Source organism: Mandrillus leucophaeus, unplaced genomic scaffold, assembly GCF_000951045.1.
Source record: "Mandrillus leucophaeus isolate KB7577 unplaced genomic scaffold, Mleu.le_1.0 Scaffold10, whole genome shotgun sequence".
In the NCBI taxonomy this organism is placed as follows: Eukaryota; Metazoa; Chordata; class Mammalia; order Primates; family Cercopithecidae; genus Mandrillus; species Mandrillus leucophaeus.
The window spans coordinates 6981260-6986789 of NW_012098098.1; the positions used below are offsets into that span (position 1 = coordinate 6981260).

General features: G+C 47.7%; 1 protein-coding gene across 2 annotated transcripts in view; it reads right to left on the reverse strand.

Moving 5' to 3' along the window:
* Nucleotides 1–4765, reverse strand: part of ANKRD11 (ankyrin repeat domain 11) — a 149779-nt gene extending 145014 nt beyond the window's left edge. For both annotated transcript variants that reach the window (XM_011971978.1, XM_011971971.1), the window contains exon 1: nucleotides 4680–4765. The gene's annotated coding sequence lies outside the window, so the exon portion shown is untranslated. The remainder of the gene's footprint in view (nucleotides 1–4679) is intronic.
* Nucleotides 4766–5530: the final 765 nt, after the last annotated feature.

Genomic DNA, 5530 nt, shown 5'->3' on the forward strand with positions numbered 1-5530 from the left:
GGGATGGAGTGGGGGGGCACTCAGCCACAAGTGCCCATTTTCACATGAACAAGTCTAACTTAAATGACACTGCATCTTCTGTAAGTTATTGCAGTTTAAAGAAGCCTAGCCACAGATAATTCCTCAGAACTCTAAAATAAAGACTCATTCTACTAAACAATGCAGTTATTTATCTTGGCATAATTATCACGCATATGTCTTTGATAATAATGGAAGTATGGTGTTATCTGTTTCTAAATCCTAGCAAAACCTGAGTTGAAAATGGAAATGAACTCACATCCGCACCTACACATCTCTCACAGGTCTGCAAGTCAAGTCCTGTGGCCGCCCGCAGCCCCAAGAATGCCTGGAGCATTCCGCGGCAGGAACAACCCCGAGAGCGCACCAGGAATGGCATCTCACAGCCAACGAGCACCCCAGGGGGTGAGGGTGCCAGGGAGACTCTGCACCCCCACCATGCCCTAGGGTGCAGAGGGGCCTGCCCAGGAAGAGCCTCTCTCTGCTTTCAAGGCCAGATCGGGGGAAGGCAGGAGGGCGGCACCAAAGACAGCAGCCCTGCCCCTCCCCACCTCCAACCTGGCCACCCAGACAGGGACCCCAGCACACCAACAGCAAGCAGAGGGGGCTCGGCTCTGGCTGAGCAGACTTCCAGCCCAGCCACCACCATGGACCTGCACACCCTCAAGGACACGGGCCGTAGGCACAGCTGCTCAGACTGCGCACTCGGGGACACTGAGGCGCACGATCGTACCTGCCTTACAAGTTCAACATTTCAGCAAGACAGAACTTGATTACTTTTCTATCTTAAATAGACATGTCAATTAAAAATGTAAAACATTAAGTTCAAGCCTCCTTTCATAGGAACAACACTGCCTCTGCTATCATTAACAAACCACTTTCAAACCCCCAACGTTTTAGAAACGTAATTCGAAAGTCCCATTTCACAGCAACCATAAACGGAGCATCCACAGGTTGTTAGGGTCAGCAGCCTGCTGTCGCTCGAGGCCACACTCACTGGACACCGCATGCTGGGGTCATCGGGGGCCACGCAGCCTCACCGCCTGAGAGGACTAACCATTCTGTTTTGCCAAGAAAGATGTCGGCTTCAATGACTTTTATACTGGAGAAACAATTTACAAACTCAAATTGTTTTAAAGCTTCTATTTTCATGTAGTTTTATTTCTGTAAAGTGTTACTTAATCTCTAAGGAAGTCTTTACAGTAGGTATGACCGTGACCACTGTCCTGGGTAGGAGACTGAGGCTTGGAGAGTGGAAGGGAGGGGCCAGGGCCACAGAGCCAGCACCAGTCAGACCAGCACACACAGGCTGTCCGGGACCCTGTGTCACTGCGGCCACATCTGGCCCCATCTCAGGGCAGGACCAGCCCAGAATCCATCCAAGCTGGGCCCCTAAGTCATGCCCAGACGGGAGAAAAGAGCACAGCACCGCGTACTGAAGAAGCAACTGTGGATCTCATCTAAACTGCTCACATTCCACCTCAAGTAATCAACGTGAAATACAAGAATGACACAAATATCAATGAAAAATGTTAGAGAACCTGGAAAATTCTTCTTCTTTCTTTATTTGAGACACAGTCTCACCCTGTGGCCCAGGCTGGAGTGCAGTGGTGCGATCATAGCTCACTGCAGCCTCAACCTCCTGGCTCTAGTGATCCTTCCTCCCCGCTCAGCCTCTCCAAGTAGCTGGGACCACAGGCACATGCCACCATGCCTGGCTAATTTTTGTATTTTTTGTAGAGACGGGGGGTCTCGTCATGTTACTCAGGCTGGTCTTGCACTCCTGAGCTCAAGTGATCTACCCACCCCATCCTCCCAAAGTGCTGGGATTACAGGCGGGAGCCACTGCACCTGGCCAGCTATTCTCTTTTTTAAACCCTGCATTTTAATGCCAGATAAAACAATGGCAAACAGGCATTCAAGACCAGTCTGGCCAACAGTGACACCCTATCTCTACTAAAAATACAGAAATTAGCTGGTCATGGTGGCAAGCACCTGTAATCCCAGCTACTCAGGAGGCTGAGGCAAGAGAATCTCTTGAATCTGGAAGGTGGAGTTGCAGTGAGCCGAGATGGCACCACTACACTCCAGGCCCTGGGCAACAGACCTAGACTCTGTCTCAAGAAAAAAAAACAAAAAAAAAACAATGGAGAACAAGTCTCAGCGTGGTCCTCAGGAGGTCCTCCCATGCCCATGTGGGTCACGGCGCCAGTGGTCACACTGCGCCCAACCTCTGCTCAGGAGGGCCTCTCTGTAGCAACACTACAGTCTCCCTGGTGGCCAAAACAGACCTCATGCTAAGGGCCTTCATCTTATTCAATCTAATTACCACAGACAAAAAAAGACAAAATTCAATACTGAGTATTTATAGTTCACAAAAGTGACAAATGGCATGAAACACCTTAGATTATTACTGTGGCATGGTCAAAAATGCCAACATTTCCTACGTCACCAAACCTAAGCAGCAGTACATCTATTCTTCTCAATCCACTACAGTGCCACACATTTAGGCCAATTCCAGCTCCTGTCAGCAGAGTTGCTGACAGCTTGTTCCCCTTTAAACAGAGAAGCATGTATTCTGAATCCATCGATAATTTTTCTTTCCCCCCAGAGACAGAGTCTTGCTCTGTCGCCCAGGCTGGAGTGCAGTGCTGTGATCTTGGCTCAATGAAACCTCCACCTCCCAGTTCAAGCAATGCTCCTGCCTCAGCTACCCAACTAGCTGAGATTACAGGCATTCACCACCACATCCAGCTAATATCTACATTTTTAACAGAAATGGGGTTTCACCATATTGGCCAGGCTGGTCTTGAACTCTTGGCCTCAAGTGATTCACCCACCTTCACATCTCAAAGAGCTGGGATTACAGGCGTGAGCCACCGTGCCTGGCCACTAATTGTTTATTAATAATTTTATTTTTCACACTAGTAAGCAGCATTTTGGCCAGGTGTGGTGGCTCATACCTGTAATCCCAGCACTTTGGGAGGCTAAGGCAGGAAGACTGCTTGAGGGCAGGGGTTCAAGACAGGCCTGGACAACATAACGAGACTCTGTCTCTACAAAAAAAAAAAAAAATTAAAAAAAGAAAGAAAATGCAGTATTTTGCTTTTCCTTGTCATCCATTAAGGTCAGCAGTATCCTTTTCACGAGGAAGCACAGCTCAGACCCTGGGGTGTGGGGTGCTCCCTCATCGCTGCCCCCCTTTTCCCGTGTACTTGGCCCCTTCATGGCACCCCTTTGATCACAGCCAGGCTCAGTCCACCTCCAGATCTTCAAAAACATCTCACTGGACCCACAAACACGCCCACTACCCAGGCTGGCTTCCTTCTAACTGCGAACCATCCCGCAGATTAAGAGAAGACAATTCTAGATCTATTTTCAGGGATATCTCAGATGATTCCCTTTCCTTCAAACCTCACCTCCATTTCCAAGGAAAGAATTCAGTCACATGAAAGAAAGCAGTCAGGTGTATCTTAAAGTGGCCTGACTCTGGGTGACGGAGATAAAGGATGGATACACCGAACTGCGAAGCTCTCGAAACAAGCTGCAGGAAAGGTTCTTTCATGTCTGCTAGGAGTAACAACACAAAACAGATCATGTATTTTTGGACTGTTCACTTTAAAACCCTGACTCACACCTGGCCAAAATATGAAAATTTAAATTAGGCAAGTTTTCTCTTCAACTGCTGACAATCCACGTATCAGAGGAAATAGCCTGCCAATCACCACGCGTCTCCGGAAGGAGGGAGGACTCTGCTCTACAGCACCACGTGCTTGGTCAGAGCCAAGGCCAAAGTCTTTATGGAGACTGCTGCCCCTCCTCTCAAAAAACATGCCTGTCACACCCAGGAGGAGGCAAGGAGTCAGGGCAGGCGAGCCAGGCTCCCACTCCGTACCTCCCACCACACACACTGGTCTCCAGCTCCGAGGAAAAGTCAGAATCGCATCTAGAGGGCTCCGCAGCAACACCGTGCCCAGAAGCACAGGACAACCTGGCGAGACCACCAGGATCCAACAAGAGCAGAACAGCTCCCAGGACACAGAGTCCTCATCCAAATACAACCCAGGAGACCACCAGGACCCCAGCAAGAGCAGAACAGCTCCCAGGACACAGAATCCTCATCCAAATACAACCCGGGAGACCACCAGGATCCCAGCAAGAGCAGAACAGCTCCCAGGACACAGAGTCCTCATCCAAATACAACCCGGGAGACTACCAGGATCCAGCAAGAGCAGAACAGCTCCCAGGACACAGAATCCTCATGCAAACTGTTAGTTAACATGACATGCGCAGAGCACACAACACACAGCCCGGGGGGGGGGGGGGGTGGTCTCGGTCATCTCCAGCCCATCTGAGGATGAAGAAAATTAAAGGAAGACGAGAGGAAATAAACTTTTACAGGCTATTAACAACCTATTTAATTTTTCAGCAGATTTATTCTCACTGTGACACCAAGGATCCCATTCATTAATCCAAAAAAGCTCATCTGTTACCACTCTGAAAACACTCTAAGTGAAATCCAGAACAAAATTCAAAACATTTCGACAAAACTCTATCAAGTCCAAGAAAACCAGCCTGGACACTCATGCATTATTTTGATACTTATTTTTCCAAACCAATGACAATAACATAAACTGATAGAGAGTGCAGTGAATATTTACCGATTCCATAGCTGAAAGTCAGTGCTGATGAGGACTGTCTTTTAAATCCAATGGAGGTGTGCCCCAGAGCAGGGTTGAGTATATTCTGAAACAAGAGAGTGAAATTAGCTCATGTCAATAATAATTTCAGCCTCAGTTCTTTCATAGCTCTCGTCTCCCTCCATTTGGTTCACACGGTTTATTCCATCTCCCTTCCTCTCCCATAACCCACTGCTCAGCTCCTAGTCACTGTTTCAAGGCCAAAACTTACCGTCATTCATCAAATACTTTCACATCAAAATGCAGCAATTGCAACAACTTAAAGGTAAATCCAAAGTCCAATACAAAAAAAGAGCAAATGACACTGATACAATCTTGTGAAATCACCATAAAACCAGATTTTAGAGACTCTGGAGCTTTTTATACATAAGAAACCAAATAAACCAAGTGGGCAGTCTTGCCATATAAACAAAACATTACCAATAAGGTAAGTTTTTTAAAAGGCTTTTTCTTTTTTGAGACAGTTTCACTCTTGTCCTCCAGGCTGAAGTGCAGTGGTGCAATCTCAGCTCACTGCAGCCTCCACCTCCCCTCCAGGGTTCAAGCGATTCTCTTGCTTCAGCCTCCCGAGTAGCTGGGATTATAGGCACCCACCACCACGCCCGGCTGGTCTTGAACTCCTGACCTCAGGTGATCCGCCCACCTCGGCCTCCCAAAGTGTTGGGATTACAGGCATGAGCCACCGTGCCCTACCTTAAAAGGCTAATTTTAAGTTTAAGAGGCATATTAAGTTGTAAACTATACAAAAGGTGCAGAAAAAGATAAGGTGGTTTTCATTTCCACTGAGTATTTTAAGAGGAAAGATTATACTG